Here is a 23,769-nt window from a genome sequence, read left to right on the forward strand (position 1 = left end):
AAACTTAATTTTTCCTACATTGAGTCGTAGTTTTTTTTTAGCGTGGAAGTTACCTGTGAAAATGATTACGTTTATCAATTTTCTTTTTTGTAATTGGATTGTAACAGTATTGTTATAGTCTGATTCCCAATTGTGTTTTGTCCAATATTGAGATATTAATTTTGAAACATATAATACATTATCATACACAATTACTACATACTTGAAATATAACACACACACCGTATAAATAGAACTATTAATGAAATTACAAAATGACACATGTTTTTTGCTTGGTACAAACTAAAACAATTGTATGATTTTGACTGAGAAAAATAATAATCTTTCTCTTATTTTCTCAGGTAGTAATGTGAAAATAATTCAAAATCTATGAAGCTCTGGTGAAGTAGTGCTTGCTTTTGATATTTTGTTTTTCATAACATTTTTACAGTGTTTATTTAATTTTTGCATAATATTTTCGTTTTCTCTATGTTCAGTTACATTACATGATTTATGTTGTGAAGATGTACTAAGAAGAGATGTTATGGTAGGTAAATCTTTTCTTTTGATTTGATATTTTTGAATACGTCTACTATAGATAGAACTTCTAATTCTAAACAGTTTTGAATAGAAAAGTGACTGTTTAACTTTTCTAATATAATTGTTTTTATTTCTATCATTTTTTGAATTTGGTATTATCAAATATAGTTCTGTCAATGGTAACATTAACATGAAGATATATGTTATAATGCAATATGTGGAAAATTTTACTTGTCTTTTTTTCATATTTACTCTTGTAACATTTGTTTTTGAATCTTTGTTCCATTCAATTATCTTTCTATGATAACTCAATACACACAAACATAAATACAAAAGACAAGACATATAAACATACATATATTTTTTTTTTTTTTGTTTTTTTTTGTTTGTTATATATAAATGTTTAATAGTTTATAGATGCGCTGATTGTCTTTACCATCATGTTAATTAGGAGTAGGTGTTTTTTCCTTGGCTGCATTTGTTTTATTGTTGGGGATTAAAACAATTGAAATGCCAGGTTGTGTTGATGAAAAATCTCTATTGCTTCTGCTGGTTTTGATGCCTGTTGTTTAGAAGAGAATCACTTGAAGTTTTGTTTCAAACCTTTTTTGCAGACTTTTTAGCAGATTTTCTTCCTTTCCTTCTTTCTATCTTTTTTGGTATTTCCTGGTGTTATTTCTTTTTTTCAATGACATAGAGTGTGATATATTGTCTTCATCATCTCCATCTGTTAATCCAGGTTGTTCATCAGTATCCTCTTTTTTTGTCATTTTCTGTAAGAGTTTCAGGTTGTTGACTTTCTTCATAATTTGTATTTTCGTCATCATTAGCTGTTGTTGTTTCTTGATCTTCTCCTTCTGTTTCAGAATGTTTTTCCGTGTTCTTTTTTACAAAGGTATGACAATCAAGCATCTTATGGCCATATTCATTGCATAATCTGCATTTCCATTCATTTGGACAGTTGTTTATACTATGTCCTTTTAATTGGCATTTGTTGCAGAAGAACATGTCTGTAACTTTCAACTGACCAAAATGATATATTCTTGCTGTGTATTCACTTTTGTAAGAAACCTTGGGAGTGGTTTGTCAAACTTTTTGAATAAGACTATTGTCACCTGTCTAGCAGTGGGTAACCAAATTGTCAACCATGAGTCTTTCTCTGTTAATAGTGATGACATCTATGTTTTTTTTGTCTTAATTTTCTGTCAATTTTACCATCATCTGCTGATAGTGGGATGTTTTCAACTCTTACTGTTGTTGTTAACCACTCATCTTTTTGGTAGTATGGGTTCTGGGAATGCAAAGGTACCGACTTGTTTCTCAATGTGATACCTTCTGTTAGCAACAACATTCTGTCTACCTCATTGTCTAGGTATATTCTCCACATTCTCTTCGACTGTAGTCTTAATCAAACTTAATAGTCTGAACTTGTGGTCGACCTTTACTCGACCAGAACTTAACCATTAAAAAACGTCCGAACCATGTTCAACCTAGTCTGAACCATGCTCGACCTAGTCTGAAGCATGCTCAACTTAATCTGAACCTTATTCGACCTAATCTGAACCATACTCGACCAAGTCTTAACTAACCTAGACCTAATTTTGTTATAATCTATTGTATTTCATCAATTTAGGAATTGCTTGGACAACAGCTTCAATGTTTCCCTGGCTAGAAACTTGAACAGCAATTTAAAATTGAAAATGTATTCAATATAGCATTTAAACCAAAATTCACAATAAACACAATATAACTTCAACATTATATCTATCAACAGTTACATATATATTTTTCACCTTTAAAATAAAAGTAAAACAAGCTGATGAAAACTTTCAATGTTATTTAATTTTTTGGCAATGTTTCAGATATATTTTATGGTTATTGGACAATTTTCATCATTTAAACTTAGGCTGATTATGGTATCTGTTGAAGTTAGTTAATAATGCAGCTTAATGCAACTGAATAAAATTTATTAATGACACCTTTGTTTTGTAAAACGAAGAACTTAATACAATCAAGATAAAAGAACTTCCATAGCAATCATTGATAAACTTTAAAAAAAAAGAAATTGTGTTCAAAATTGCAGTAAAAATTTATTTATTTCAATTAAATTTGATATTTTTGTCAAAATCAAAGACATGGTATACAGGTTTGATTACCTCAGTACAAGTGTGAAAAGAAAATGTAAAAGAAAAGCTCTATTATTCTTAAACTCGTGTATTACTTAACCAGTGAATTCGAAAGGCCTTGCGATTTAGTTTTAAGATATTGCAATTTTGGATGAAATGTAATTTAAAATTTAATAATATCTGACCAGGTGTGATCTGTTTAATGAATCAGGAGGTGCTCATTTATACATCACCACTAATCAAAAACAATCTGTGTACCGCCTATAGGTCCAGAAATTATTGTAGTATTTTCAACAAAGATTTGACGATCGATCTTTTCAATTCAATTATTTTGAAAAAACGAGCAGAAATGCATATGATTTTTTTTTACCTCTTTATAGATGAATGTCTATGGTTTTAGGAAAGGTATCACTCTAATTGATTAAAATTTTCCTTTGGTCCCAATTTTTGAGGATTACGTGACATTTTCACTCCCCTGTTGGCAATAGATTGTATCAAATAAATGCAGATTACTGCTATGGTTACAACAAAAATAGATTACATTTCACCATTATAACTATTGGAAATCAAATCTATGCAAGGTTCTCTTACCATAAATATAACATGCGTAACACAATTATATTAAGCCTTATTTGTAGGAAAGATAGGAAACGAGGGTGTTCGAAAATAACGAGTGTCCATTTTAAGTTTATTCCTATCTGTGTATTGCTACCAAAACAAGTCTAAATATGAAGCATTTTACTAAAAACACAAGTTATTAATTATTAATGTGAATATAAATATAATTAGATAAAATACGAATTAGACTAAGAGTATAGAAAGGCCAATCACATACCAATATCGAATGAGCAAAGAGAGCGGGTAGTCTCACACCAAAGTATACTTACACTGACAGTGTGTTCCGTAGTAACCGGACGGACAGGAACATTTCCAACCGGACCCGGATATAATACAGTATCCGCCATTGACACATTCTCTATAAGGAGTGCATGGTGTGTCTAGAATAAAAAATGGCGCAAGAAACATTTAATCAAGAAATACTCATTAAAACATAAGAACATTAATTTAGTATGTTTTTTTTTTGTGTCGTTCTCGTTGGCGCGTTGCCATGTTCCCGTGATCTTTTTTTTTCCTAGTGATTACTGTTAAATGTCACAAGTTGTACTATAAGACGGGGACACTCAGGATGTTCTTCAGACAATAAACAGTAAACTAAGGTATTCAGACCTCATTGGACACACTTCTTACTTGTTAAATCAAGGCCATGAATAAAGGCAACAGTAGTATACTGCTGTTCAAAACTCATAAATCTATGGACAAAAACAAAATCGGGGTAACAAACTAAAACTGAGGGAACCGCATTAAATATTAGAGGAGAACAGAATTAGAAAGGTTTATCAGACAATAAATTAACAGACAACCTAATAACAATTGCATCAAAATAAGTCTAAATATAAATCATGTCATTAAAAGCACAAAAATCAAGAATTGTTAATTATTAATTCAAATATGAATATAATAAGTTAAAATCGACTAAAATATGACTTAAACTAATAGTTAAGAAAGTCCAATAACATAATAATACTCGGTACGTCTAAACACTGCTAAGGACTCCTTAGTGCACTAAGGACTATACAATGCACCTAAGGACTAGAGGGTGTGCTGTTATGTGTATTATGTTTACATATTATATTAGAGATTGATATTTAATGCACAAAGTTCAAATTTTATAGAAAAATAATCATAAATAAACAAGATATTCAACATTATTTATTTTGTTTTACTTCTTTTCCGACAGTTATTTGCCACATGTGCACGACTTTGATTTGCGCCAACTAAATGACTAAAGTTAGAGTGTGGTCAGCTTGTTATGCAAGCAAGATTCCCGTGTAATCAGTTATGTTATTTGATTCGTGTTAAACGGTTCATTGATTTTCGGCACATCAAAGACAAACAGGCACGTGTCTAAATAATGTTGAATATCTCGTTTATTTATGATTATTTTTCTATAAAATTTGAAATTTATGCATTAAATATCAATTTCTACCATAATACGAAAAGAAATTACATGTAACAGCACCCCATCTAGTCCTTAGTGGTATGTTATCAGTCCTTAGTGCACTAAGGACTCCTTAGCAGTGTTTAGAAGCACCCAATAATACTTACACTGGCAGTATGTTCCGTAGTAACCAGACGGACAGAAACAGTACCAACCGGAGCCGGATATTACACAATATCCACCATTGTTTATCAGTGCAAGGTGTGTCTACAATATAAAAATACGTAAATTGATTATAATATCATACATATTTAGTAATTTCTGTTTAATGTCACAAGTTGAAATATAACTCGAGGACAGGGTGTTCTCAAGATAATTAACATTAAACCATATTATTCAGACCTCATTAGACACGCTACTTACCTGTTTATTCCATGCCATGAGAACAGGAAAAGTATATCGAACAATAGATTTACAGACAACCTAATAACAATTGAGTCAAAACAAGTCTAAATATGAAGCATGTAATTAAAAGTACAAAAAAAAAATAATCGTAAATTATTAATTCAATGTAAATATAATTAGATGATATTGACTAAAATTGGAATTAAATTAATAGTAAAGAAAGTTCCATAATTTATTTGGTTTTTCGAAAGATTGGAACCTGTTCTAAATCTTTCTTAAGACACTGGCCTCCCTAACAACACGACAGGTTAGCCACTAAATGTATTCACTGCACTGACATATAGTTACCTATTGTTCTCATGTATGTGCACATAATACACATATAAACTGTGGGTATATTTTTGGAGCAGTTTATTCAAGAATGTATATCATTAATATGAGTCCATGTACAGGCTTTTTTAATCAGTTTGATTTAGTAATTTGGGTATTGATACAATACAAGTATGAGTGACAACTGTCATTATCATCAAACAATCAGAGACTAGGTGGACCCCACCTCCTAAACTGTCTATCAAATTGACCACATTACTAATAAACCTCAGTCGTACATAATTATACAGACCCTAATATACATCTCAATACACAAATATTTGACCTCATATTTGAATACACAAATGTATATATTAGGTGTTTGATAAATAAGGATATATTTATCCATTGCCTATTACTTTTGATCTACACTACATAAAGTGATTCTGTAAATTATGTCTGAAAGATAAATGATTAATTAAGAATTAAAAATATCTTTGATAAAAATGTAAATAAAAATATAAATATGAATATATAAAAGGTATTTAAGTAAGGTCTATAATTTACTTTATAAATTTCCAATAATCATCTGTAATTAATCAACAATTTAAGTTAGTTCACTTATTTTTATTTATCAGTAATTGGCTTGAAACAGTTAGTAAAATTTGAAAACTTTTAATTACTTGTATAACAAAACATTTTATTTTATTCACCTTCAAACGTCTATTAACAATTTTAGTGAGTTGAATATTTAGAATTCAATATATATTTTTGCAACCACGAAAGATAAAATCCACATTTCAATAAAATAAGCTTTTTTTAATTAGTTTACGTTGAAAAAGTACATTATCAATGCTCGGTGCTGAAAAATACTTTATAAATTGATCAAAAGGCACTCTACAACTTTTAATCTTCAATGTCATATAACCTATGTTTCAACTAACAACATGTCCCAAAACAACATTTTAAAATTATTTTTGTTGACACCTTAAAGTTTTTTATCTTCAAGTTTATCTGTTGGTCTTATGTCTTACAAGGATTGTTGGTGAAATTACTAGGAGATTTTTAGATTTGCAAATTTTTATGTTATTTAATTTGAGATCATTCTTTCAACATACTGGAAATCACTTTTCCTTCTGAAATCTGTTGTTTATGCAATTTTCAGCATTATAGTGCTTTATTAATGTTCTTTTTTTTTGTCCCCGCCATGAATTATTCAAACATGTCAAACTACTCTTCCAATCTTTCCATGAGGGATATCCATCACTTACATTTACTATTGTTGTTTGGTTGGTTTGCAGTGTACTTCCTTCACAACAACAGTTTTCAGGGCCATGTCGGTCAGCTGTGCAGTCCGCTAACCACAATGATGAAGTGGTCGATGCATCTCGGACATAGTATTAACGATGACTGGAAGTATACCAGGAAGAAAGTCGTACGACGGTGAAATGGCGGTCTATTATCTAATACCTAAGATACAGACCCTCTGACGTCAGTTGGCATAACACTGCCAAATCTATAATGGGTTTTGGAGTGTATGCTGCACTGGGTTTATACACCGACAATAATGAAGACTTACAGCGTCGGATTGGTTTCTGCCATTGAAAGTAATAAGTCGAAGATCAATCTATCAGCAAACCAACATCGTAGATAGCGGTTAAAGGGGAGCTGACCCAGTACGTTCTTTCTGTGACGTGACTGAACTTTAGATTGTATGAACGTGTATTGTCGTAAACAAATCTTTTAAAGGGTTTTATAATGATAATCAAATACACAGACCGATAAATAGATAAACATTGAGAGATAGAGGACATAGAGAGAATAAAAAAGAAGACATTTTACGATATTTGGTTTTAATCAAATAATCTTTTATGTAGGGTCGCTCTCATTTACAATACCATACAAGTAAAGTCAAAATGTCAGCGAGGCATTATTGTGATATTATGTTTTAATTCTGTGTACAAGTGTAGTATCAGAACTGTTTGCACTAAGCTCATTTCATTGTTATGTCAATGCTTTCTTTGTAAATTTTGAGATTCATAAATAGACAACCATATGCACAACAAAGGTAAAATGATTTAAATTGTCTACACAAGGAATTTTTGACGCAGTATCAACAGAACATAAGTAGTTAAAGCGAAATTAAATCATTTTATTTACATTTTAGCCAATATGAAAAGCAAATTGAACTAAACAAAAACAAAAATGCTACCCGGAATATGATGCTAGGTGGTGTTGTAACACATTGTTTAACCATTTGTACTGCCTACTGTAGAGTCCTGAATGCAACATACACAAAGACGAAATTCGTAAGGCTTAGTCAGTTCCTAAAATTATCTTTGTTAAAAACTTTTATTATTCATTTGTTATTCTAATTTTTGTTAACGTTAATTGTCAGGTACAACACTGTTTGTATATTACAACAAACACTGCATCCTACTGGTTTTATCTATTGTTTATCCCCATAATAAAAACCTTGGATCAAGTGTAATTCTGCAATACTCTTTTTTATATTTATTTTAGTCTTCACTAGTTGTCATAATTTATCTATACTAATTGAAATCTTTTCTAACAATTATATTGATAAACCTTGTGATTATGATTATTTCATACTCGTCCGGTAAATATGACTTTTATCGTGTTCATATAATCTACGAATAAGACAATTTCGAAGAAAAAATGTTAATACATGTGTTATACAAAAGACTTGTACATTCTTGCGCATCTAGTTATATCGGCATGTGCATGCCAGGTATCATGGTATTATCATCCCTTCTAACTACTATACATTTCATTAGAATCAATTTCGTTCACAAATAATACTGGTATGATTCTGAACTTCAGTTTCTATGAAAGAAATTCCCACCACAACGGCTCACAATTAGAACCATACGTAAAGAACCTACATACAAGTTCTTATTAGCCATCTTGTAATTAAAATCACATATAATGTATACTGAAGCTTGTATTTCCTCGAAAACAGGAGAAGCACGACGCCATGAAATGCTATTAGAAAGATGAATGTGGGATTGTGTCACGTCACTGCTGATAATTTATTCAGGAACACTTTGAAATTCAATTGCATAATTGAATTTAAAGAGGTGAAGTCAGCAAGAAAGTTTATAACAATGCTGGTTCTATAAATTCAATTAATAATTCAACCGGGCAGAAAAAGCTATATTAACTATTAATATATGAAACGACATAATTTATTTCATTCAAATCATGTGGCAAAAAAAATAACAACTTTGATTCATATTTTGATGTATCAAAACTTAATAATTTATCAACTAATTTAAATCTTTAACAATTATATGGATAAACCATGTGATTACGATTATTTCATACTCGTCCGCTAAATTTGACTATTATCGTGTTTATATAACTTCAACCAGGCCTGGAATAATCTACGAATAAGACAATTTCGAAGAAAAAATGTTAATACATGTGTTATACAAAAGACTTGTACATTCTTGCGCATCTAGCTATATCGACATGTACATGCCAGGTATCATGGTATTATCATCCCTTCTAACTACTTTACATCTCATTAGAATCAATTTCGCTACACAAAATCTTTCACAAATAGTACTGGTATGATTCTGAACTACAGTTATCTAAGAAAGAAATTCCCACCACAACGGCTCACAATTAGAGCCATACATAAAGAACCTATATACAAGTTCTTATAAGCCATCTTGTAATTAAAATCACATATAATGCATAATGCAGCTTGTGTTTCCTGGAAAACAGGAGAAGCACGACGCCATGAAATGTTATTAGAAAGTTGAATGCGGATTGTGTCACGTCATTGCTGATAATTTATTCAGGAACACTTTGAAATTCAATTGCATAGTTGAATTCAAAAAGTGAAGTCAGCAAGAAAGTTTATAACAATGCTGGTTCTATAAAATTCAATTAATAATTCAACCGGGCAGAAGAAGCTATATTAACTATTAATATATGAAACGACATAATTTATTTCATTCAAATCATGTGGCAAAAAAAAAAATAACAACTTTGATTCATATTTTGGTGTATCAAAACTTAATACTAGCACATTATCAGTCCATTTACTATTCTATAGAATTTATTTTCGAAGTCTCTTTAGTACTCGGCACTGAAAGCCCAAGGTAGAGTTTTATATATTTTAGATGTTTCTGTATGTCCCTATAAAATTGAGAAAGGAAATGGGGAATGTGTCAAAGCGACAACAACCCGAATATATATATATATATATATATATATAACCCTATGTATATATGCTAGTAACGAATCGACTGGTAGTTAAGTCTAATGACTTGGAAGTATTTGTAATATACCTTAAATTTAAATATCTGCAATCAATTTTGATAAATACCAGATTGATTGATAAAGAATGACTTTGCTCACATAATTACAAATTTGAGAATTCTGAGTCAGCTTCTACTATAATTTACCAAAAGTCTTTATACTAAACTACATTCAATAACACTTTTTAGGCATTTAACTCGTTTGGGATCGTTTGAAATTCTTATATAAACTTGTACGGATTTGACTCTATGGCATCTTATGATATAAATAAATATGTTTTCTCAGAGGGACTGTATGAAAACTCGGGGTGAAAAGTAATTAATTTCCATCCGATAACACTTTGTTTACTCTCGATTTTAACATACTCTGAATAATGGAAATGAATATATAAATAAGGATATATTTCACTTGATAGCTATTCCATGATTTTTTTCACAAATACACAGCGCATATAATTGCTGTATTGTCATTATTATATGCTTAAGACGAAAGAGGTTCTGTGACCACAAACATTTTAATTTTCCTCAATAAATACAAGTTTGCACACTTACTCTTATAACATAAACCAAAATAAGTAAGATATGTTGATCTGTATAATCTATCTTGACACTAGCTTGATGTTTCCCCCCTAATAAAGGCAACAGTAGTATACCGCTGTTCAATCACGAAATAATCCACTATTTGGATACGGGGTTGCACCTGAAATAGTTGTCAAACGTACAAGGTTTATAACTTGATACGCCAGACTCGCGTTTCGTATACATAAGAGTCATCAGTAAAGCTCAGATAAAAATAGTTATAAAGCCAAACAAGTTCAAACTTGAAGAGCATTAAGGACCCAAAATTCCAAAAAATTGTGCCAAATACGGATAAGGTAATCTATGCATACTTAAATTGAATGTTTTTTCGAACCCCAACACCCTCTCTCCAAACACAAATACGATGTAACTGTTCATCTATTATAGTATTTAGTCATATATGAGATTGTATAAAGAATATTTACATTGACAGATTGTTCCATAGTATCCAATTGGACAGTTGCATGTGTATCTATTCACTCCATTACGGCATGTTCCAGAGTTTAAACATGGATTAGAATCGCATGGTACATCTAAAAATACATATAAAATATAATCAATATTTAAAATACAAAAAAATGTAAAAAATTGTATTGATAATTAAAAAAATGCGGAAAAGATGATGTTTCACATTTTTGGATCAGAAAAACGGAATATGATAATGAAATGGAGCCCGCTAGGGACATGCAAAGAAAAAATTAAATATTGTGCGCACAAAATAATATATTGTGCACACAACTAAAATATATTGTGCGCACAACTTAAATATATAGTGCGCACAAAGTAATATATTGTGCGCACAATTTAAATATTTTGTTCGCATAATTCAAATATTTTGTGCGCACAACTTAAATATATTGTGCGCACAATATGCTATACTGTGCGCAACAAAGTAATAAGGTGGGCGCCAAAAATTAGGAAAACAGTTTTTACTTGACCATGACCTCATTTTATGGATCATTGAACAAGGTTAAGTGTTCGTAGTTTAGACGAAAACTCAGATACCAAATGCAGCAGTTCTTCTTTATTTGGTTGTATGGAACGATTTTAATGTCTAAATGTCCACTTGACAGGTGTCATCTGCCCTTGACCTTAATTTCAGGGTTGAGTTGTCCGGCAAAGTAAAATATTTGTGTTTTGGTGTATTTCCTGGATACTATAAGCATTTAGTTTGATATATTTGGTGTATGGAATGTTTGTATGGTGTAATTGTCTATCTTGCAGTAATACTAATCTGGCCTTGATTTTATATTCATGGTACATTAGTCCATGGTATTTGATTCTTGTTTGGTTTGTTTTTCAGATACTATAAGGAATAAGTGAACTTTATTTGTTTTATGGAATGATTGTAATGTATATATATTTGTCTGGTCGGTATCATCTGACCTTGACTTTATTTTCATGGTTTATTGGTCAATGTTAAATATGTCAGAATTGGTCTATAAATTTTCAGATACGATAATAAAGGTATAGTTTAACTGTATTTAATGTACACAATAATTATAAGGCGCGCATGTCGTATAAGGTTGGTTTATCTGATACATTTGGTTCTTCAATACAGCAAGAAAACCCCGCACCCAAAGGCGTGCTTCAGTTGGTCCATTAACAAAAATATGTACTAGTTCAGTGATAATGGACATAATACTAAACTTTTCATATGTTTCTCGTTTCTCGTTTTTTATAAAGACTAGATTAGACCATTGTTTTTCACGTTTGAAAGGTTTTACACTAGTAATTTTGGGGACCCTTTATAGATTGCTGTTCGTTGTGAGCCTAAGCTACGTGTTGAAGACCGTACCTTGACCTTTAATGGTTTACTTTTATAAACTGTGACTTGGAAGGAGAGTTGTCTCATTGTCACTTATACCACATCTTCCTATATCTATCCAAAATATATAAAAGAAACTAAAATTAAAAATCATACAAGACCAACAAAGGCAAGAGGCTCTTGACCTTAGACAGGCACAAAAATGTGGAGGAGTAAAACATGTTTTTTGAGATCTCAACCCTCCTTTTTTACCTCTAACTAATGCAGATAAAAAAAAACCCAAACACACAGCAATACGCACAGAAAAACTCAGTTTAAGAGAATCCGTGTTCGATGTCAGAATAGGAATGAAACTTAACAAAATGACAATGATACGTAAATTAACAAAGGACTACATCTATAAAAGTTATTGACATGCCAGCTCAACGCCTAAATTAAACTTATTGAAATATTATGTCTTAATCATATGAATATCAAGCAGAATCTCTCCCGTTAGTGGTTGAGTATCATACCATCATAAAGTATACGAGAAGAATATAACCTGTATTTGTATGAGCTATGGTGTATATGTATATTATTGTCTCATTGGCAATCGTATCGATCGCGATCTATCGGGCCACACGTTTTTGAATAAATGATGCCCAAAAACGGAACATATTTGGAAAAAATGAACCATAATTGTTTCGTTTGTTTTCAAAATATTCAACTGAGGAATACATTTTCATTGATTATTCTTAATAAACTATAATTTGACCTGAAACATTTGAACACATTTCTTAAAAAATTTAAATCATAATACGCATACGGTTCTTTGTCGGGAGCTTGTAATTCAGTGATTGTCGTTAATTGGTGTGGTTCATATCTGTTTATCGTTTTGGTCGAGCATGCGACTTATGACGCAGAATGCTCGACATAGAGATAGAAATCCAGCGGCGGCGGCGGCGGCGTTAGCTATCTTCTTTTAAGTTTTATATCTCAAAAGATGGATGACCTGTATGCTTCATACTTTGTAAATAGATGCCACATGTTACGAAGTTTCCGTCAGTCACATGTACAATGTCCTTTGCCTCATTTTTGTCGACCCTGCAACTTTTGTTGCAGAAAGCTCGACATAAGGATAGTGATCCGGCGACGGCGGTGGCGTTAGCTAACTTCTTAAAAGTTTTATATTTTAGAAGGTGGGAGACCTGGATGCTTCATACTTTGTATATGGAAGCCTTATGTTACGAAGTTTCCGTCAGTCAGATGTCAAATGTCCTCATTTTCATGGTTCAGTGACTACTTAAAAAATTAAGAAATATTTTGTAATGTTAAATTATCTCTTATCATAAGTAATAGGATAACTATATTTGATATGTGCGTACCTTGCAAGGTCCTCATGCCCGTCAGACCTCGACCTCATTCCATAGATCAGTGAACAAGGTTAATTTTGGTGGTCAAGTCCATATCTCAGATACTATAAGCAACAGGTCTAGTATATTCGGTGTATAGAAGGACTTTAAGGTGTACATGTCCAACTGGCAGGTGTCATCTGACCGGGACCTCACATTCATGGTTCAGTGGTTATAGTTAAGTTAGTGTATTTTGGTCTGTTTTTCTTATCTGTATACAATAGGTCTACTATATTTAGTGTATGGAATGATTGATTGTAAGGTGTACATATCTAACTGGCAGGTGTCATCTGACCTTGACCTCATTTTCATGGTTCAGTAGTCAAAGTTAAGTTTTTGAGTATTGTTTTTTTTTCAAATACTATATGCAATAGGTCAACTATATTTGGTGTATGGAATTATTTTATGAACTATATCATGTATATGTCAGTCGCGCAAATTTTATTTGACCTTGACCTTATTTTCACGGTTCATTAATCAGTGTAAAGTTTTTGTGTTTTGGTCTGCTTTTCTAAAACAATAAGCAATAGGTCAACCATATTTGTTGTAAAGAAATTAATAAATTATGGCTTAGATTGAGAACTGTCTTATTGGCATTCATATTGCATCTTTCGATTTATATATGCACTCAGTTTTATCTTAATTTGATCACAACTTCATGGTAAATTTCCTAGACTGTACACACCGTCACATTTCAATAACGAACAGTCCATTTTGAGTCAAAACTGTACTTAATCATGATCAAACACAGTCATATTAACAAAAAAACTTGTACGTGTAACGGACGTAAAGATTTTTAAATATAATAACCATATCCATCAACGACGGAGCATAACAAAATCAAAGTCGTAAAATAAGTAATATGTCATTCTTGTGTCAATCAATATAAACAAAGTCTGGAAAAAAGTGGAGGCTTCTAACGCATCTGTTGGTAAACCAAGTTTCAGACGAAATAAACGTAACTTCTTCAGTATTCCTGTCAGGAGTCGATACAAATGCAGTAATGGCTTTTGCTAAAGTATTTCCATGTGATCGAGCCCCATTGCAAAAGAAAACTTTATGTATTTCTCCATTCTGTCACTATAAAAAGGAGACATTGAAGCCCCGTACCATCTGTAAGGTCAAAGAATTTAACGCACAATATATTTAAGTTGTGCGCACAATATATATTTTTTTCTTTGCATGTCCCTAGCGGAAATCCGTAGAAATCAAACCCTAACAGTCGAAGAAAAAATGTGTGACAGCTGATAAACACGAACTCCTTCTTTTTTTGAGATAAAGTTTTTTATTTTTATTTTCTGACCATTCATCGCATATTCAAACTCGACAACAGTATGATTTATCGTTTATTTATATTGTATGGTCAATAATAAACACATGGACATTTTATAGAAAATTTTCAGCTTTTCTCCTTCTACTCTCATATTTGGAAATTTGTTGCTTGATAGGATTATTGCAAGTGAGCCATCTATGTTTAAAATTTTATAACAAAAATCTCTTTTTAAAATTCTTGGTTTATTTGCCACGAAATCCACTTTTTCTAACCTTAAAAGTATATATAGTTTACAAATACCTTACCAAATGTAACACACACATATTGGTTGTATAAAGCTTCTACACAGTATGTGTTTTCTTGGCATGGGTTTGGATAGCAACTATTTACCTCCTGAAATACAGTTGTAAACAACAGAAATCTTGATCATGGAAATAAAACAGTCATACTGATTCGTTAAATTTCAAGTCATCATTAAAGCATTAACTTTATAAAATATTGTCGTGTGTTAGTAGGTCGTCTAATGTAGACTGCAGACATTTTATCCCGCATTTTTATTCTTATGTTATTCATTCAAACTTATTGTATTTATTTTTTGTTGCTTTCACGTGACCAAGATTCCGTATCTTATATTTTGATGTGCTTTTTTTCTATTTGAAAAGAACATCAAAATGCGGGGAAAAAATGCGAATTGTAAAGTGCCAACAATAAAGCACATATTTTTCATAAAATGGTAAGCTTTAACCCTACAAAAATACATTATCATAACGTAATCTGGTATTTTATTTGCGGTCTGAGGGTAAATAAAGTGATTAAAACATAGTTTTGTTATAGCTTGCCTTTCATTAGATAGTTTGAGAGAAAATCGGATTTCTAAATTTAATTTATATGTTTCCTCAAAAGTAAAATCCTAAAAATACTAATTTTTGAGAAAAATTCAAAACGAAAAGTCCCTAATCAAATGGCAAAATCTAAACCTCAAACACATCAAACGATTAGATAGTAACTGTCGTACTATTGACTTGGTACAAGAATTTTATTTATGAAGAATATTGTGTATTATGCCTGGTTTTATAGCTAGTTAAACCTCTTACTTGTATGACAGTCACATCAACTTTCAATATATATTGACAGCAATGCGCCAACAAAACAAACAGACATAATAAGTAAAAATGTAAAATATAGGGTAACAGACATATACCGTTGAATATTTTGATAATACAAACTGTTGAAAATACACACACACACTCATCAATAAAATTTTTGATTTAAATTTTATTTCAATCAGAAATATTGGAATTTGAAACCCATTTCTATTGCTTATTCCAAATATACATTATAAATTACGAATTAAAAAGAAATTGCATATGACTATCGCAAACATTACCGAGTTTAGATAACAAACAAAATAAGACAAACATAGTGGTTAAGCCAAATAAAATGATTTTTCAGATAGTATTTGGTGATAATACGTTTGATAGTTACCTGCGTCCACTTGGTAATATTTGTAAAATACGTCCCATTACCGAATATGAGTTTATCATCAGGGTAGAAGATAGACAGCAACTCACAAGTTAGTTCATCTCGTATATAGTTTACACCATTACAACCTATGTATAACATACAATCTTTGATACACATTTTAGGTCCAATTTTGTCTTTTGTAATTATAACATTGGAGTCCATATGCTTGTTTGTCTGAAAGTTTCCTCCACCGATATTGAATCCAAATAGCATTGCTGGAATGCTACATAAACACATAAATATTATCATATAAATCATGTTTACGAAAACATTTACCATATTATTTTCACTAATGTCGGCTTTAGGAATGGGAATGAATCTTTGCTCATACTTCTATATGATCAGGAATATGCCAATTGTTTTCAATAAGCCCGTTTCTATGTATGTGGGCGTTTGGTTTTGTTGCAGTTCAGTGTTTTTGTTGTTACGTTGTTTTTCTTTTATAATTTCCTTGGTTTTAGTTTGTAGCCCGGATTAGTTTTTGCCCAATCGATTTATAACTATTAAACAGCGGTATACTACTATTGCCACTATCTGAACCCTTTGAATCTAACAGACGCTTATCTATAGACACATATTACGCATACTCGAAACTCCTTTTTGTGATTAGACAAAATGCTGTCATGGTGAGTGATCTGTTTGTGTTGAAAGAACGTCTGGTTGATTACAGCTTGATTGAAAGTAAGAGAAAGTAATAAATATTTGAGCTAGATCGTATAAAGATTTAAATATTTAAATTAATTGTTTCTCCAATTATTTTTTGAATCTATGAAAGCGGGATATTCTTTGCTAGCGTTGTTGTACGAACGTATATGACTTTCAAAACGCACTCACGTATGAGAAATTTTCGCGGGGATTTGTGAATGTAAAAATAAGTAGTGTTGGTTACACGATGAAGGAAGTGAACGGGCTTTCCCACCAATGACAGCTGTTTCAAACTATGCAGGTTTTCAATGCACTGCAACCGCCCTTTATGTACACATTACCGTGTGTTCAGTAAATCCTACGTTTTTAAAGGCAGAAACTATTGATTACATTGTACAAAATGGCCACTAAATAAATCATCAGCTATGATATCATAATCAAACAATTCAAAACCAAGATTTCTCGGACATGAGGAATGCCTCATTATGTACAGCAAAAAGCATTGAAATTCATAGGTATGCAAATTTTTTGAATGGAGTTGTTAATATAAAAAAGAAAATGACACATAAAAAACAAATATGTTACACAGCAACCTACGACAACCAATAAAGTAAGGCTACTGGATTTAGACAGGAACATACAGAATGTAAGGGAATGCACATGTTACGGAGAACTTAAAACTTCCCAAACTCTGAACAGTGGTGTCACAATTCAACATTAGAACAAACTTTAAACTTCAATTGAAAAAGTCTTAACCTCTCTGATGGATAAAAATAGAAATACATCTTACAAAACACAGAGTGGACGTTGTCGGGTACATGTACATCTTAAACACAAAAATAAATGTATGGATTTTCATTTCCTGTTTACAACAAGTAATAGCTTTACCGGTTGGCTTCCCAATATTATTGATAATATTTGTAAAATACGTCCCAATCCCTTATATGAGTTTATCGTCAAGGTTACTGCTGTATATATTTCATTTGGTGGTAGCACCATACCAGTCTTTTGTTTAGAGAGGTATTTGCACAGCGGTTAGTATTTGATTCACCTTCACGCTATAGTACAGATATAACAAATTGATTTGGATCTGACACAATCATTGTTGTCCTGAGCATTGTGTACACAGTTTGGGACAATAAGTAAAGGTAAGTCTTTTGAAATCACGCCGGTAGTTTTTGGAAGAAAACAAGATGTCCAATCGATTGATTGTTCAACCTGAAAATGATCCTATTGTAACAGGGGCGTAGCTAGGTATTCAGTCAACTGTAGGCAGGGGGTTTGGGGGCTGCTTAAGGAAAACGGTTTTCAGCGTTTTAGGTGCAAAATTTTATGCACAAAAATTTACTGGTTATTTAATCATGATAATTATGATATACATTATAAAAGGTTTAAAGAATTGTGAATAATTTACCATAACATCTGACTGGCGAATTAAATAACGCAGTACAATCGGAAATATACATATATATTTTTTTAAATGCATTGCCCAGCGTGGGTCAGCGTATCCCTTTAATTAAGCAGTACACCCTGTTTGGTATTTTATATGAGCGTCACTGATGAGTCTTATGTAGACGAAACGCGCGTCTGGCGTACTAAATTATAATCCTGGTACCTTTGATAACTATTTTTTTTTTTAACTAATTATATATATACCGTTCTGATTGATATATACGTTAACTTAATAAATAGAACATATTGATGATCCTTCATTAAAAAAAGGCACGTAAACACTTATATTACTATAAAATAGAACTATTCTTTTGGCTAGACATCAACCATCAATTGGTCTGATTAGGAATTCGAATAATTGTGGTCATTACACGTAGATCTGAGAGTACTCAAAATTACTGGAAGGCAGTTGATTGATTGATTTTTAAACACCCAGTGTCAAATATTTATGCAAGTTCAGGACCAAAAAAAAAGTTTACAATAACAGGAAGCTAGGTCTTGTAATAGGTGTCGTCCAGGACGAAGGTCTGGAAATTTGAAAATGCCATGCGAAAACAAAACATTGATCAATAAACCACGGAAATGAGGTTAAGGACAGATGACCCATGCCAGGCAGAAATGTACAGCTAACAATTCTTCCATACAACAAATATGGCTGACCTATTGCTTATAAACTAAGAAAAACAGACCAAAACACAAATACTTAACACTTATCAATAAACCATGAAAATGAGGTCAAGGTCAAATAAAACCTGAGAGACTGACATAGAGATCATCAAATATTTCCATACACCAAATATAGTTGACCTATTGCATGTAGTATTAAAAAAATCGACCAAAACTCAAAAACGTAACTTTGACCACTGAACCATGAAATGAGGTCAAGGTCTAATGACACCTGTCAGCTAGACATGTACACCTTACAATGATTCCTTACACCAAATATAGTAGACCTATGCCTAATAGTATAAGAAAAAAACAGACCAAGACACAAAAACTTAATTTTAACCACTGAACCATGAAAATGAGGTCAAGGTCAGATTACACCTGCCAGTTGGACATGTACACCTTACAGTCCTTCTATACACCGAATATGCTAGACCTATTTCTTATTGTATCTGAGATATGGACTTGACCACCAAAACTTAACCTTGTTCACTGATCCATGAAATGAGGTCAAGGTCAAGTGAAAACTATCTGACGGGCATGAGGACCTTGCAAGGTATGCACATACCAAATATAGTTATCCTATTACTAACATTACAAAAAATCTTCGTAACATGAGGTATCTATATACAAAGTATGAAGCATCCAGGTCTTCCACCTTCTAAAATATAAAGCTTTTAAGAAGTAAGCTAACGCCGCCGGATCACTATTCTAATGTCGAGCTTTCTGCAACAAAAGTTTCAGGCTCGAAAAAAATGAGGTTCAAATATTGATCTGCAACTGTCCCTTTAATTAGGAACCGTCAACCATTTCCAATTCCAGTTCAGTTTAATGTACTACCTTGGTTATCACAGTTACCACATGGGGAATAAATTAAATTATCTGTTCTTGAATATTTATTTTTCGAATAAAATTTAATGAATGTCCCAAATGAAACCATCATTATATTTTGAAAGAAGATGAAAAGCTCTCTTAAAGTACGTCTTGATGGGAAGGAGATGCCTTCGGATACTATTGAAGATAAATTTGCACGTATTGAATTACAAATAAGCACATCATAAATACCATGATTGAAATTTTGTATTTATATCTACAAACGTCTCATCAGTGACGCTCGAACGAACCACAAAATGTTAAAAAGTTGAAATAAATTACAAAGTTTCAGAGCATTTAGCAATGGATGGCGTTTTTTTTAAAGATTTTCAAACTAAGCCATTCTAAACTGACGGCCAATTAATCTCCAATGTGAATTCAGTTGATATTTCAGAAAACCATAACAAAATCATACCGTAGAACTAGCTATAATGGGCTAGGGATGTCAAAGTGCAAAAACTAAAACCAAATTAATACCAACAATAAACGACAATGATGACACAAAGCAACCAACGACAACCGATGCATTACAGGCTTCTTGCTTCGGACAGACACATAACAGTGCTGTTAACAATAACTGTGATGACCGTCAGTGATTTCTACATTTCATTGCTGCTTTCAATGTAAATATGAACGATCAGATACAGCTGTGAATGATTTGTTAAAGATATTCTTCTTTTAATTCAAAATTGAGATTGGAAACGGCAAATCTGTCAAATAGACAACAACCCGACCAAAAAACAAAAAAGAAAACTGACTTTGTCGTCATTGTTGAATGAACGTTGGTATGAAAACACTGTTACAGTTCGCTATTTGTTTTCTATAAAATAACTTAATGTTTCCTATAACACAACACAAACAATATTACAGTACTAGTAAATAGATTAAAACTGAAATATTTGCGTTGTAAGTTTACCTTTAATAAACAATATTTATGAATTACACGTAAGAAGACAACTACTTAACAGATACAACAACACAAAACATACATCTTTAATACAAAAGACAAATGGATGTTCGGGTTTGGTTGGCTTTTCTTATCTGCATAATAATGAATTCGAGAGAGTAAAGATATAGATGCTTGCTAATCTATGTAACATGAGCATTATCTGTCTTTAATGACTTCCATAGTCTCATTAATCTGCTTCAAATAAACTCATCATAGATACCAGAATTAAAATTTCATATTTACACCGACGCACATTCCGTCTACAAAAGACTCATCAGTGACGCTCGAATAAAAAAAATTCTCCATCCAAATAACAATTTAAAAAAAAGTAAAATCATTATAGGTCAATGTACGGCCTTCAACACGGAGCCTTGGCTCACACCGAACAACAAGCTATAAAGGACCCCAAAATTACTAGTGTAAAATCATTCAAACGGGAAAACCAACGGTCTAATCTATGTGAAATAAAAAAAAACGAGAAACGAGAAACACGTATAAATTACATGAAACAAGCGACAACTACTGCACATCAGATTCCTGACTTAGGACAGGTGCAAACATTTACAGCGGGATTAAACGTTTTAAAGGATCCAAACCTTCTCCCTTTTTCTGAAACAATAGCATAACATCACAACATAGAAAAACACACGATAAAATATCAATTGGCAGGCTTAACTCAATCAAAAAACGTACATTAATACACTATAAACGAATAAATTTGATCTGCGATATCTGAATGCAATGATTAACACTGTCCTTGCATGAAAGGTTGTAAGGTTGCTGAATGGGATGGTGTTATTGCATCGCTGATAATTTATTAACGAACACTTGAAATACAACTGCATACTTGAGTTTGAAGAAGTGAAGTCATCAAGAAAGTCATTTACAATACTTGAACTATAAAGTTAGATAAATAATTGAACTGAGCAATACAAGTTGTATTAACTATTAATATTTCCATGAAACGACATAATTTATTTCATTCAAATTATGTGGCAAAATATAATAAAAACTTTGATTTATATTTTGGTGTATTGAAAACTAATATAAGCTCATGCATTCTTCAGTATTTCACAAATGACGGACTCTATTTGTCACATACCAATCCCTGTTTTTCCTATTTATCGTTTGTATTTTGCCATCATCCAGAACTTCAGTCCATTTACTATTCTTTAGAATTTATTTTCATATTCTCTTTATTACTCGACACTAATATACAATGTACATTTTTATAACTTAATGTTTTTGTATGTCACTAAGTACCTATAACGACAGGAGTGGCAACTATGTCCAATTACTTAGAACAAGGTCATCATATTAAATGGGTATATATGTAATTGCAGTATACCTTACATCAAAACATCGGCAATAAGTTTTGATAGATATACCAGATTGAATAATAAAGCATTACTCTCGCATATTTAAACTTAATCTTTATTCAAGAAGATTGGTATATAAATGAACAAAGTGATCGTATCTCCATTAAGAGCAGATGTATTTGTAAGGCATATAACCGTGTTGTTCTGTATATATATTGGAACACAAGACATCTCCTTTTTTAAATACGCCTGGGATCATTCCGTTTTTCAGAATAGTTGTGCGAGATGTATAATACTAAGCAAGTCGGTAATTGGACATTAAATCATTAAATTCGTTTATTTAGAATGCAAAGCCTTTTGCACGTTAAACAAAATATTTTGAGATGTTCATACAGTTTCTATCATACCTCTATATTCCAATGCACATCGTAATTCCATAACTGTTACGAGAAGGTCACAATCTCTTATATACCATGGGAAAATGGATTTGGTATTTTATTTCTAAGTTTATGGCCTCCATTTGATCTACTGCTTGTATCTACCCTCTGATTCGGATCTCCCGGAAAGGGTTCTTGCTTTTGTAACGGAAGGCAAGTCGGTGTTTATCATTGTTGTGATCAGTTAGAATTGGTTCCATAACCATCCGGTGACATGTACTGCAGTTCTAAACACGAAACAAACTGCGATGCACTGTACTTGTTCAAGAGGCGTATTTGATCGATCTATATTGAGCAGTGCGCAGAAGGCGGTGATCACACCACATTGCTCACACTGATCGAGGTTTCCGTGAAGGAAGCCCATGATTCTAAGCACTGATCACGTGGTTCTCCCAATATCTATAATAATAGTATGCATACTTTCTCCAACCTTTTATCGCTTTTTATCAATATAAATTTTCGTGTTATCATTTCAGAAATTATTCTTTAGTGAACGCGTGTTAATGACTACTTGTATATTATTTTTAACACAGAGGTCGTCTTCGATAAAAAATGAAAGCGAACACTTTAAGCAAGTTGCGAAAAGGCGACGAATCCGAAAACATGTGTATTGGCGTGTCAGATAAACTTTTATTTATCAAATGTCAAATATTTGTCATTCAGAGATAGGCTATATATAATATACAATGGAATCTGTATGATCCTGATGATATAAAATTAATGAATATTCAATATTTATAAATAAAAATTGTATGTTGGACACGAAGAGATAATCGTAGGCGTATGATTAATAGCTAATGCATAACCATGATGATTTCAAATTAAAATAATGATAAGTTTTTCACAATTGTCGAGAAATGGAAGTTTTTACATAATATCAGTTACAAATTGAATACATGTTCTAGAATAAATTTTAAATGGAACTATGATTAAGTATTTGGAACTAAAGAAAAGCACACAAAATTCAATTTCACTCGTTTAAGTCTTTTATCATGCACTAGGGTTTAATTTCCCTTTTTCTAATATTTTGACACTTCGCTTCATTTTCTCTTATGATATATTAACTTATTAAACAAAACAAAACTAAGGTGGCAATAGGTACACTGCTACTTTTGCATAGGTAGTATTTCAATACCAAAAATCTGTAGTCCTGGAAATCTACCAATCATAACATATATTGTTATATACGTCATATAGGGATATGATTCATGCGCAGGAGAACTGCATGATACAAATACAAAAT

The 23,769-nt window shown here is 31.8% G+C and overlaps 1 long non-coding RNA gene across 1 annotated transcript; it reads right to left on the bottom strand.

Moving 5' to 3' along the window:
• Positions 1 to 4,886: 4,886 nt before the first annotated feature.
• Positions 4,887 to 16,681, bottom strand: LOC143064747 (uncharacterized). The gene is made up of 4 exons (XR_012975317.1): positions 16,147 to 16,681; positions 14,967 to 15,054; positions 10,655 to 10,762; positions 4,887 to 4,911 (listed from the first exon to the last, which is right to left on the bottom strand). It is a non-coding gene; the product is annotated as an uncharacterized LOC143064747 (long non-coding RNA).
• Positions 16,682 to 23,769: the final 7,088 nt, after the last annotated feature.

This window comes from Mytilus galloprovincialis, chromosome 2 (genome assembly GCF_965363235.1).
Source record: "Mytilus galloprovincialis chromosome 2, xbMytGall1.hap1.1, whole genome shotgun sequence".
Taxonomy (NCBI): domain Eukaryota; kingdom Metazoa; phylum Mollusca; class Bivalvia; order Mytilida; family Mytilidae; genus Mytilus; species Mytilus galloprovincialis.